This window comes from Capsicum annuum, chromosome 6 (genome assembly GCF_002878395.1).
Source record: "Capsicum annuum cultivar UCD-10X-F1 chromosome 6, UCD10Xv1.1, whole genome shotgun sequence".
Lineage (NCBI taxonomy): Eukaryota > Viridiplantae > Streptophyta > Magnoliopsida > Solanales > Solanaceae > Capsicum > Capsicum annuum.
Genome location: NC_061116.1, coordinates 215,560,672 through 215,573,465, shown reverse-complemented (window position 1 = coordinate 215,573,465; position 12,794 = coordinate 215,560,672).

The following is a 12,794-nucleotide window of genomic DNA, read 5'->3' as shown; positions in this document are numbered from 1 at the left end:
CCTTTTTTTCGTTTTATGTTCTTGCTTAAATTTATCAAAAGTTACTTGTTAAAACTTGTCAAGGTCACTCTTAAAGCTTTACGAAAAAAAAAGTAGAAAAAAAATTAAAGTTTGAAATATTAAAACTATTGGTTTCGTTTTTTGTTTTTTTTTTAATCTGTTTTGACTTTTCTTAGTTGTTGAATTATTTTTAGTCAAATAAAAAGGCTTTTTTTTCCCCTTTAAATAGTATAGTTACAATGGAAAGTTTAAACAACATATGAAAAGAAAATTGGATAATAGAATAAAACAAGTTTAGTTGGTCCTTGTTAATTAATTAAAAAAAAAGTCTTTTATGGTGAAAAATAAATAATGAACATGTGTAAGATTGTATACATTTTTATTTGCTGAAATTTTACATATAATTTATAATGTTTGAAATGTTAATGTGACACTTTGGGTTGTCTTTGCAAACATAGAAATAACCCTTTCGTTAGCAAATATGTGTATATATTCTTTGTTCCTAGACTAATTTTTAAGGCCTTATTTATTAATTAATAATTAATGAGAGGTAAAATAAGATGGTTTGTAAATTTATTGAAGATCCATAAAAAATGATACAAGAGAGGAATGAGCAAATATAGGATAATTAGCTTTCATCGATTTATTTAATATAGGATAATACACAAGTTTTCGGTATAATAAAATGAGAAAATTTAGGCCTTCACACAATTCATCGAAATAATTTTAGTTAAGTATAAGTCAATAAAGCGACCGTGCTAGAACCACGGGACTCGAGGGGTGCCTCACACCTTCCCCTTGGTCAACAGAATTCCTTACCCGGTCTTCTATTTTCGCAGACCACAATAAGGGTAATTTCCTCTTGACTAGGGATCTAATAAGGTGATTTGGAACACCATAACTTAATTCCAAGTGGCGACTCTATAAATTAAATTAATCCCTATTCAAAACCATCACTTTAATTATAAAAACCCTTCGACTCGGTCCTCGAGCAAAAAAAGGGTGTGACAGTCATAGAAATTACTTGGAGTCAAGTTGAGCTAAGAACCTTGGATTCATCCAAAGTTTGGTCTTCGATTCCACAAGGGTCAACTTTGAAAGTGTATAACTTTTGATGTATGTAGAATTTTTCAGCTCAAGACCCAATAAATTATAGATAATTGAGTCAGATTTTCAACGGTACTAATTTCACCTTAATTCGATACCCGAGTGAGAAGTTATGACACTTTTTGTGTGGATAGTAGCTCACTGCAATTATGTCGCGTCGCAGTGATCCCCAAAATCACACTCGTCCCTTTTCAGTAGCTTACCGCAATTGGCTAGTGTCGCATCAGAAATCGCGGTGGAGCAGGTACCGCATAGTGCTGGAGTGCAAATTCACTCGCCCGTTTTTTAGTGACGCAACGCGATAGCGTCGCGTCGCGTCGCGTCGCGTTGGAGTGCAAATTTGCACTCGTTCGTTTTCAGTGACGCAACGTGATAGCACCCTGTCACGCCAAGGTGTAAAATCGAGATTTCAGTCGCGATTATAAGTTTCAGAAAGGTATTTAAGTCAATTACCCTTGCCCTAATTCGTGAAAACAGAAGATTTAACCTATTCTAAGCCTAGTACGCTCATTACTCGCCAAAATTTCTCTCCAAGAAAACCCTAAAAATTCACCTTTCAATATCAATTCCCACGAAAATCCATCAAAGACTTTCAAGGATTCTTCAATTGAGATATGTTAGATGTCCATCCTTAGGCCCTTTTTCACCCATCCTTGTGATTTTAACCATGAATTGTCATTTTATACTATGTTTATACGAAATTATTGTTGTTATTAATTTTCACACGCTGAATGGTGTTGTTCGCTGAGTTAAACCTTAATTGGTGATTTTAGAAGTGAAATCATGCTATCACCGCAAGCTTTAAATTATTTCCATGCTTAACTTAAACTGCAAATTTTAAGTGTTTGATGAAATGCCTACAAGAATGAGTTTTGAATGAATGTTTACACATCATGTCCTTATAGTTTTATTATGATCTTGCTATTATTGCTATCGAGTCTTCGGGATTTGAATACCCAAAATTTAGCTGCTTACCTAGTTTTCAATATCTACAGAATGATTTCAGAATAGTTACGAGTCCTATCATTTCAGTCAGTGACCATAAACAGTAAACATAGTTCAGTCTAGTATCTACTGTCTTTCAGTTGGGAGTAGGATTTAGCACCGAGCAAACCCAGGGAAGGGGGCTCACCTGTCAGTTGAGGGTGAGACCTTTAGTATCAGTCCCTGCATTCCAGACTACGTAGCCAGCGTAGGTTGAGACGTTAACCTGCCAGTTGAGGGTTGACACATATCTCATTAGGGCCCTACCAGTTGAGGGTGACCCTTAGTCCTTCGGAACAATATTTTAGTAGATCCACATAGCCAGTGTTAGTAGCCGTGGCACGGTACTGACACCCATCTAATTGGGGTTATAGGTTGGACCCCAATTCACCTTATTGAGGCATGTCGGTTAGATGATAACTCCCATAGTTTCAGTTCAGTATCCAGTTCAGTATTCAGTCTCAGGTTTGCTTGAACATAGCATACGAATACCAATTCTCCAGTCATCAGTATTTTAGTATTTCAGTTTACAAACTATTTCAGACTCATGTTGTTATGTTTGGTCATGCATCCTCAGTATTTACAGATTTCATGAATTCTTACTTAGTACTTCATGTTATGCATTCAGTCAGTTATCACTCATGCACATGAACCCACGCATATTAGCCTAACCTCATTTAGCATACCGATACATTCAAAGTACTGACCGCATACTCGTTTCTTGCGCTATGATGTCTCATATCATAGGTTCGAATGCTCATGCTCCTGACTATAGTTAGATATTCTAGCGCATCAGCAGCAGTGGTGAGTCCTCAGATACCGAGGACCGTTTATGCTTATTTCAGTTCAGTTCAGTAGTCAGTCGTAGTTAGTTGGGGACTTGTATTATCAACTCCACAGTTAGTTAGTTGGAGGCTTTCAAACACTCTCAGTTAGTTATTCAGTCATCAGTTGTTATTGACAGTCTTACGGTATTATTTTCAGACAGATGTTTTCAGTAATTCGATTCAATATTATTTTCGCATGTAAAACCTTATGGCTTATCAGTTGTTCTTCCGCATATATTTTTATTTTCATCTGTTTTAATCAGTGCTCTCAGCAGGTACCAGCTCATGGGTTAGCTTGTGGTCACTTGTGGCCATAAGCACCATGTAAAGTCCAGGATGTACTCTCGGGCCGTTACAACTAATGTATCTTACTAATTTTATAAGGCCTGATATAGCCTTTTCTGTTAATTTGTTAGCAAGGTATAGTTTTGCTCCTACTAGGAGGCATTAGAATGGAATCAAACACATATTGCGGTATCTAAAAGGGACTACCGATATGGGCTTATTTTATGCTAAAGATTGCAGTTCCAATCTTGTTGGTTATGCTGATGCAGGGTATTTATCTAATCTACACAAAGATCGATCTCAAACAGGCTATGTATTCATATGTGAGGGTACTGTCATATCTTGGAGATCTACAAAGCATTCTATTGTGGCCACTTCATCAAACCATGCGGAAATAATAGCTATTCATGAAGCAAATCGAGAATGTGTGTGGTTGAGATCCATGATACATCTCATTCGAGAAAAATGTGGTCTGAAATGCAGCAAAGTACCCATGATTTTATATGAAGATAATGCAGCATGCATAGCGCAATTAAAGGGTGAATTCATAAAAGGAGATATAACGAAGCACATTTCGCTAAAACTTTTCTACACACATGGACTCCAAAAGAATGGTGATATCAATGTGCTACAGGTCCGTTCAAATGACAATTTAGCAGACTTATTCACTAAAATTTTGTCGACCTCAACATTTGAGAAGATGATATACAAGATTGAGATGTGACATCTCCGAGATGTTAAGTGATGTTTTAATCAGGGGAGTAAATACACACTGTACTCTTTTTTCCTTAGTCAAGGTTTTGTCCCATTGGATTTTCCTTAACAAGGTTTTTAATGAGGCAGTTGAAAAATAAAATGTATATTACAAGATATGCATTATTAGAGTCTCTTTTTATTTTGTGTTAGACATCCAAGGGAGAGTGATAAGAAATATTCAGTAGTGTGGATGTCTTCCCCATTTTCAACAATGTCTTCAAATGAAGACTTTCATGCGTGAACCAACAATTCTAATTGGTTGTAGTGTAGGCAAAATTGCCTATAATAAAAGACATGTCTTTATTTCATTTTGTACATAGATCTGATATTAATAAAAAGCTTCACTATCCGTTCCTCAATTTCTTTACTCCATCATTTTATTTTATAACAAGTTGTTAATTTGTGTGGTTATTATACATTTGCTTAGCCAGTTTATGCTGTGGCTTTTGCAGATTCTGATAATTTTGACCTCTTTCTTAGGACTATTATGGTGCTATTTGTGAACAATGATTCTTTTCCGTGTGATTTCTATTTTTCTTTCTTTTATTTTGGGAAGTAACAACCTCATCAAATGTATAAACAAAATTCTTTAATTTTATCTCTTTTAATCCCCCATTGACCAAAGCTTTTTACCAACAAAAATACATATCCTAATATACAACATCACTGTCGAGTCAGTTTGTATCTCAATATATTCAACATGCTAAAAAAATGTATTTTATAAAATGATTTTTACCATCACATCATTGTCGAGTGTGATTAAAAGAGATAATGCATCAAAACCCCCTAAACTTGTCTCCCCAACTTACTTTAGCACTTAAATTAGGTTTCTATTTATTTACCCCCCCCCCCCCCCCCACCCCTTAACATCTTTAAACTAAATTAATTTCCCCCTTAATATCTAACACCACTCTCATGAGGGAGAGTGCATCACACTCGCTGCCACATCAGCGCCACATCACAGCCACGTAATATTCACGTAAATAAAATATTTTTTTAATATTTATATATAAAAATTATATATATATATATATATACATATTTTAAAATATATAAAATATTTTAAATTAAAAAAATACCCCACCCCACATTTTCCATCTTCTTCATAACCACTCACCCCTCCTTTCCCTCCGCCCCTCCCGTCCACCCCCAACTTGCACATACACTCCGTCCACCCCCTACACTGCCACACCTGCACACACAGCCATCCACCTCCGTTCACCCCACACAACAACATCTGCACACACACATCAAATTTTTCGGCGAATTTTCGCCGGAAAACGTCATTATCGGCCACCGTTGAAAAACACAGTACCAATTTTATTTTACCAAATTATCCTAAAAAAAACAATCAAAGATGATTATCAATGAGGTTTTTGATACACGTATGTTGAATCTACAACAATTACAAATCAAGAAATCAACAATTACTTTAGAACTTAAGAAATTTTGTTGTAGATTCAACAACAAATCAAGAAATCTCATTTTTTTGTCGTCAAATTCAAGAAATGAGTGGTAGTGGATGGGGGCAGTTGAAGGGAGGAGTGAGGTGGGGGTGTTGGCGGGTGGGATGGGTGAAGAAGGAGAGAATTTTTTTTCTATTATATATATATATATATATAATATTAGTAGGATTTAAAAAATAATAATAATTTCACGCGTTTTTTTTTCTTTATTTTTTTTTAAATGTCACATCAACATTAGGGGTGAATTTAATTCACTCTAAAGATGTTAAGGGGGTAAATAAATATGTGTTAAGTTTAAATGTTAAATAAGTTGGAGTGACAAGTTTAAGGGGATTTTGATGAATTATTTCATTAAAATATCATATGTACTAAAATAAACCTTATATTTAACGAAGTGCTTTCTATGTTGTCATTGTGCATAATTAATTGAGGGTCGCATTCCTGAAAACAAAATAGATATTACTACGAAAAATAATAGTAGTATGACAAAATAATCAGGACAACACACACGTAAGTTTTCAGTTGAAAAATGTGTGGACTATTGGCTCCTTCCCACCAAACATATTAATGTATACTATCTCAATAAGTCAACTAAGGGAGACAAGAAACAAGTCCATGAAAAATATGATCCAAATCTTTTAAGTTTAACGAGTTAATAATTCGTTTGTTTACTAAGTCGGTTTATTTTGATTAGCTCAATTTAATATATCTAAGAGTTTATGTTGATTTTTACTAAATATTTAATTTACATTGTTCAGTGATTTAAAAAAAAAAAAAAAGATTCTAAATTGTGTTGTGTCACATATATGAGTATAAAATAAAATTCAATAGGAATTGATCGAATTAAATTATGATCATTATTTATGTACCCATTTTGATTCAGCTCATGTTATTGGTAATATGCATTAATTAGTGCCAAAAGCCAATAGAGAAACTTCCAGAGAAGCATTAAAAAATCATGATCAATAACTGGCCCTACGAGAATAATAATTGGGTAAACAACATAAATCCCAATACTTTACTATCTAATTATTCTATCTCCCTACTTTTATAATAATTACATAAAATCTCAGATATAATATATTAGTTAATGTCATAATATATTAGTTTATGATACATTAATAAATCTTTAATTATGATTAAAAGCAGAAAGAAATGATAATTAAGCCGATAATTGAACAATTAATGCGCTTAATTCAAGAAATTATTGTTTAAATTACCTAATATACGTCATTTAATAACTTATGATAACAAATATCATAAGTTTTCCTATTATGTAAAAACTTATGATATATTGTATTATGATAACAAATATCTCATTTAATAACATTGAATTCATGATACACTACAATTCATGACGTACACATTACATTTATTTGTGGTTACTAATACATTATTATATTTTTTGCTTAATACTTTATATGTGTAAAAATTATCTGATACATTGTATTAAAAGCTAAATATCTTATGATCCATTACTTTATATGCAAATACAACAATATTATATCTACTATTGTATTGTTAATTTAAGTTTCTGATAAATTAAATTATTTTGGTTGAGATACATCACTGTATTTAAGTTTGCATTATACTTGACTTATTTTTGAAAATATTTGATACATTATATAATTTACATTAAGCTATAAAACTACAATTAGCTTATACGAGACATTATTGAAAAGTAAAATATCTTTTTGTGCATAATAGTCTAACAGATGGACGAAAATTAATTTATAGAAATTGTAATAAAAATAATCAAAAATTTTGTTTAAATATCATAGTCATTTTGTCCAAAAAGTTTTGATATTTAATCTATTTTTACGAAAATCAATGTCGTTCGTATCATAATGAGATGATGGAAATTTAAAAAGAAAGTTAATGGTGGAAACATGGAGTTGTTAGATCTAATTGAGTAGTAGATGAGAACATGGTGGAAATTCAAAAGAAAGTTAATGGAAGTTGTAACTTGAATGTTAAAGTAGAAGATGAAGATGAGAACATGATGGAAATTTAAAATGGGTGAGTTGAGAAAATCGTGGGATATATTTCCTGATTTTGAGACTTGATTTGTGGCACAATAAGGGGATGTGTGTAGATTTTTTTAGATGTATCAGAAAAGAGGCAACTATTTGAGTAAAAAAAGATTTTTGTAATTAGTTTAGTTGGATGAGATTTTAAGTAATAATAGAAACATAAGATATGGTTATAAGAAATTTACCAATTTAATGCATATCAAATGATTAACGTTCTTGTTGTTTTCAACCCATTAGTGGCAATATATGTATTGACGTTATTACCAACCCATTAATGGCAATATCATTGCATTACAGAACAAAAGTGTAACTGAAATAATTTTGATAGCATATTCCTCTTAATTCCCTAATTATGTTTAAAATGAAGCAGTTATATTGAAAAAGAATAATTATCAATATTATATGAAATAATTACCACGTCTAAGTTCAGTCCTGAAACGTAGATCGTTACTAATATAATCCACTTTTTAAAGTTTAAAGGTAATTTCATAACGAATTTACGTTTATTTTAGCTGATAACTTTACTAAAGTGTCGATGAAACCTTCTACAATATAATAAAAGTTTAGATAGTCACCCAATTAAATTATTAAGATGTTCCATCTTCAATTATTATGAATTTTCTCAAGTTAATTACTTTCTCATGTGCACTCTAGGTCTCAATTCAACCAACTCACAAACATTGATTATAACAAATTAACTGGAATCAAAACAACTAGTTTCTTAATTATTTTAAAGTTTTATTTTGGTAACAACTGTAAATTTATTACCTCAATCACCAAAATCAGTACAAATAAAAGAGAACCTAATTTCGAAAACAGAATATCGGTCTCCCACATGGCTATCACTAACTACAAAATAAGATGCTGGACCAAACTCCTACACGTATGTAATCGTTTGAACTCCATTACTAAGTGTAATCTTTTACCTATTTCTTTTCTAATCCGTGTAACCACTTCATCTATATGTACAACTTTGCCTTTGAACTTCTTCCAATTTCTTGCTCTCCATGTATGATCAGACTGTACCATAAATTGCTAATATAATCTCCTTTTTCAGTTGTTTTCAGTGCTTCCTCTTAATACTTTCTAGCACCTGTTTTATACTTCCTGCAGGTACAATCACTCCCGTCCACTGTTGTATGTCATGCCATACTTCTTTTATCCAGTTACAAGCCGCAAATAAGTGAGCATTTGTCTCCATAATATGCATTGAACATAAACAACATTTTGTTTCCTCCAACCTGATATGGAGTCTCTCCATTCTTTCATGAGTAAGCACCCTATTTTGCATAGCCAACCTGACCATAAAGCGATGTCTTGGAAGGGCCACAGAACTCCACACCAAATCCACAATTTTCATCTTTTCTCTTTAACCAATTAGTGTCAGATAAATTCTAGTAATTGAGTAATGTCCATCACGAGTGAAAGTATATCTACCTTGCATGAACCAACCCTGCATTCTCACTTTTATTGCATTAAGTTTTCTCCAATACAAACTACAATCACTTGGAGCTCTATGTTCCCAGATATTCACATCCTCTTTCATATAAATTCCATGAATCCACTTCACCCAAAGGGACTCCTTGTTACTCTCAATCTGCCAGATCAGCTTGCCAACAGAGGCAAGGTTCCAGTTCCTGCTCCCTTTGATATTAAGACCCCCTTGCCTTTTAGGAACACATATTTTCTCTCATGATACTAATGTAATTTTCTGTTGCTCTTCTTTCCCCCCCCCCCCCCACACACACACATAAATATGTTCTGCAAATTTTGTCCATCTCTTTGAGGATACTTTAAGGTAGAATGAACACAACACTCCAAAAACTATGAATAAAAAATAATACAGAATTAATCACTTGCAGCCTTCCTGTATAAGATAGTCGTTTAGAATAAGATACTTTGATCCTGTGGGTGATCTTTTCCACTTGTGTATAACAATCCATTTTGCTCCATCTCTTAGGAGAAAGAGGCAAGCCAAGATACTTTATAAGGAAAGAGCCTTGCGTGAATCCAGTTCTTGTTAGAATTTGATTCTTTACATCATCTGTTCCCCCTGCTAGAACTATGTAACACTTCTCTATGTTTGCAATCAAACTAGTCACCTCACTAAAATGAGTCAAAACTTCCATTACTCTATTTACTGCAGCAAGAGTACCCTTGTAAAAAATCATTAAATCATCCGCAAATATAAGATGGGAGAGTCGCAACTCCTTGCACATGGGATGAAATATAAAATTAGGCAGCAAACTCATTATGCTAAGTGTTCTTGATAGGTATTTCATTACTAAGACAAATATAAAATGAGAAATAGGATCACCTTGCCTAAACCCCCTTTTTCCAGCAAAAAAAACATGGCTTTCACCATTCACCTTGACTGAGAACATAGTAGTTGTAACACACAACATTATCCATTTGATAAACTTCTCAGGAAACCCAAAACCACTCAGAACCTCTTCTAGAAATTCCCAATTTACCATGTCATAAGCTTTTCTTAGATCAATCTTCATGAGACATCTAGGAGAAACATTCTTCTTATTGTAGTGTCTCAGTATATCATGGCTAATTAACACATTATGCATCATTGATCTGTCCTGCTCAAAGGCAGACTGATTTTCAGCAACCAAATAGCTCGCAGCTTTCTTCAATCTACTGCAAATTAACTTTGATATGCACTTGTATATGACATTACAACATGAAATAGGTCGAATTGACTAGCATATTCAGGTACTTCCACTTTAGGAATAAGAGCTATGTTGGTTGAGTTTATCTGCTTCAGGATTTTACTAGTCTAAAAGAATTTCAATACTGTATCGGTTACATCTTACCCCACTGTTGACCAAGCTGCCTTATAAAAACTACTTCCATATCCATCTGGTCCCGAGCTTTTGTTTCTATCTGTTTGGAACATAGTTTTTTTGACATCTGCATCATCAAAATTCAGTATTAGCTCCTATTGAAGTGCTTCAGTCAGTACAGAACCATAAGCAATAATCTCCCCTATTGCTGGAGTCCTAGTAGTTGCACCACTACCAAGGAGATCCACATAAAAATTCACAAACAACTTACCTATGATTGCAGGGTCTGATTGCCACTGTTCATTTTCATCTTTCAGCTGAGTGGTAGCTTATTTTAACTTTTTATGTTTGATCACCGAGAAGAAGTACTTTGTATTGTCATCTCCCAACCTTATCCATGTTGCCTTACTTCTCTGTTGCAGGAAAACTTTAGCCAAGTAGGAAGATCTTCTGTATTTCTGGTATGCTAGTCTTTTTTTTTGTTGATACTATACATCTATCAGATTGATTTGTAAAAACTCTTGGGCTAGCTTTAAAGCCTCCCTATGAGCATTTGTTTCACTTACAATGTTTGAAAATTCTTGAGAGTGCAATCTCTTTAATTCCCCTTTTAATAACTTCAACTTTTTGATCACTTTATACATAAGGCAACCTTGTACATTGGTGTTCCACCCTTCATTTACTATAGCTTGAAACTGTGAGTGATGAGTCCACATGTTACAGAACTGAGAAGATTTCCTCATCTTATTCCTAGCCATTAGTGTAATCTTGGCAGGACAATGGGCTCTAGTACTTTCTGGTAGGAATAACGCCTTATAAGCAGGCATTACATTTAGCCAAATATTATTAATGAAAATCCAGTCAATTTTGGAGAATATTCTGTGGTTTCCATGCTTATCATTCCATGTGTACCTAGTTCCTTGGGTAGGATATTCTATCAAACCACAATCTTCAAGATATTTTTGAAAATCAATCGCTTCAGACATAACTACTGTATTACCACCAATTCTATCCTCAGTCTTGAGCACTGAGTTGAAATCACCTAACATCACCCGTGTTTTAGAACACCTCCTACTCTATAGAACCAGACTATCCCATAAGTCCCTCCTGTCTTCTTTTGTATTGAAAACATGTACATATGTGATCTCAAAACTCAACTGTAATGGAATAAACATTACTTTACATGTAATGTGTTGGGCCGATTTACTAATTAGAGTTAGATTATAAAAATCAGACCTCCAAGTGATCCAAATCCTCCCATTGTAATGACAATCTAGATTGGTTACATAGTTCCATCTTGCAAACATGGATGCTGCCACCTGCACAATTCTGTTACTCTTTATTTTTGTTTCAAACAAGCCAACCAGGCTTGCTTCTTCATTATTGCAAAGAAGTTTGGCCTTCTTTTGCTTATTGGGAGCATTTAGCCCCCTCACATTCCAGCCGAGGATATTAACCATTCCCAAGGATGGCAATGTTAGAGCCTCCCATATTTCTACTACAAGAACCATTCTCCCCTTCTTTTTGCAGAATTTGGAATGAATTCGAACTCTCAATCTGCGGATTCAGTCCATGTACTTCTCTAATTGGTGTTTTTCCCGTTCTCATAGGAGTTTGCCACCCTGCAGTTGTACTGGTAGATGCTTTATCCTTTTGATCTGTCATATTTGCTTGCTTCTGCTCCCCATTGTGGTTGTTTTCCTTTTGTTGTACAACTTTTCCATTCTGTTTTTGCGTCCCCAGAGTACCCATATGTTTCTGGTCACCATGCTCCTGCTTTGGTGGTGCTTGTACAGGCCTATTTAATTTCTTCTTCACTCTGCAATCTCTCTCTACATGCCCATACTTTGTACAAAATTTACAAAGTATAGGTTTCCAACCATATTGAACTGCTTGTTCCATTACCACACCTTTTTCATTCTTGAACCTTACTTCATCTGGCAGCTCAACTCCCATTTCCACCTCTACTAGTAGTCTTGCAAAATTCAAGTCATTCCTCTCTTCAGTGTTATGATCCACCATGAGGGGCTTGCCAATCAAACTCTCGATCTTACTTAAGCCTTTCCTACTCCAATACTTGAAGTCCAGGATGGGAAATTTTATTCAAATCGAAACAGTAAGTAATTCCTCCTTTGTAAACTCCAGTTCTGGTGTCCATTCCTTGACGATAATTGGTTTATTCGTTAACTTAACTCATTTGACATGTTCAAATTCAGCCGATTTGACACCCCTAATTTCCAACAAGATGTTCCTTATTGCCTATAGAATAGAAAGTAGATACTTCAGAAATCATTTTAGTGTGGTTTTTTCATTTGGACTCTTAGACAACAAGTTCCATACAATCCAAGCTGAGTTTTTTCCAATATTTTGTGTTAGTTAACATCTATATTAATATCATTATATATCCTTAAAGTGAGTATATCTGCAAGAACATTAAGGATCTCTAAAAATTCATAAAGTTGATTCTTGAATTTTTTTCCAGAAGATAATTTCTACACTTTTTGAACAATAAGTATGAGTTATTTATAGATGTTTTTGATC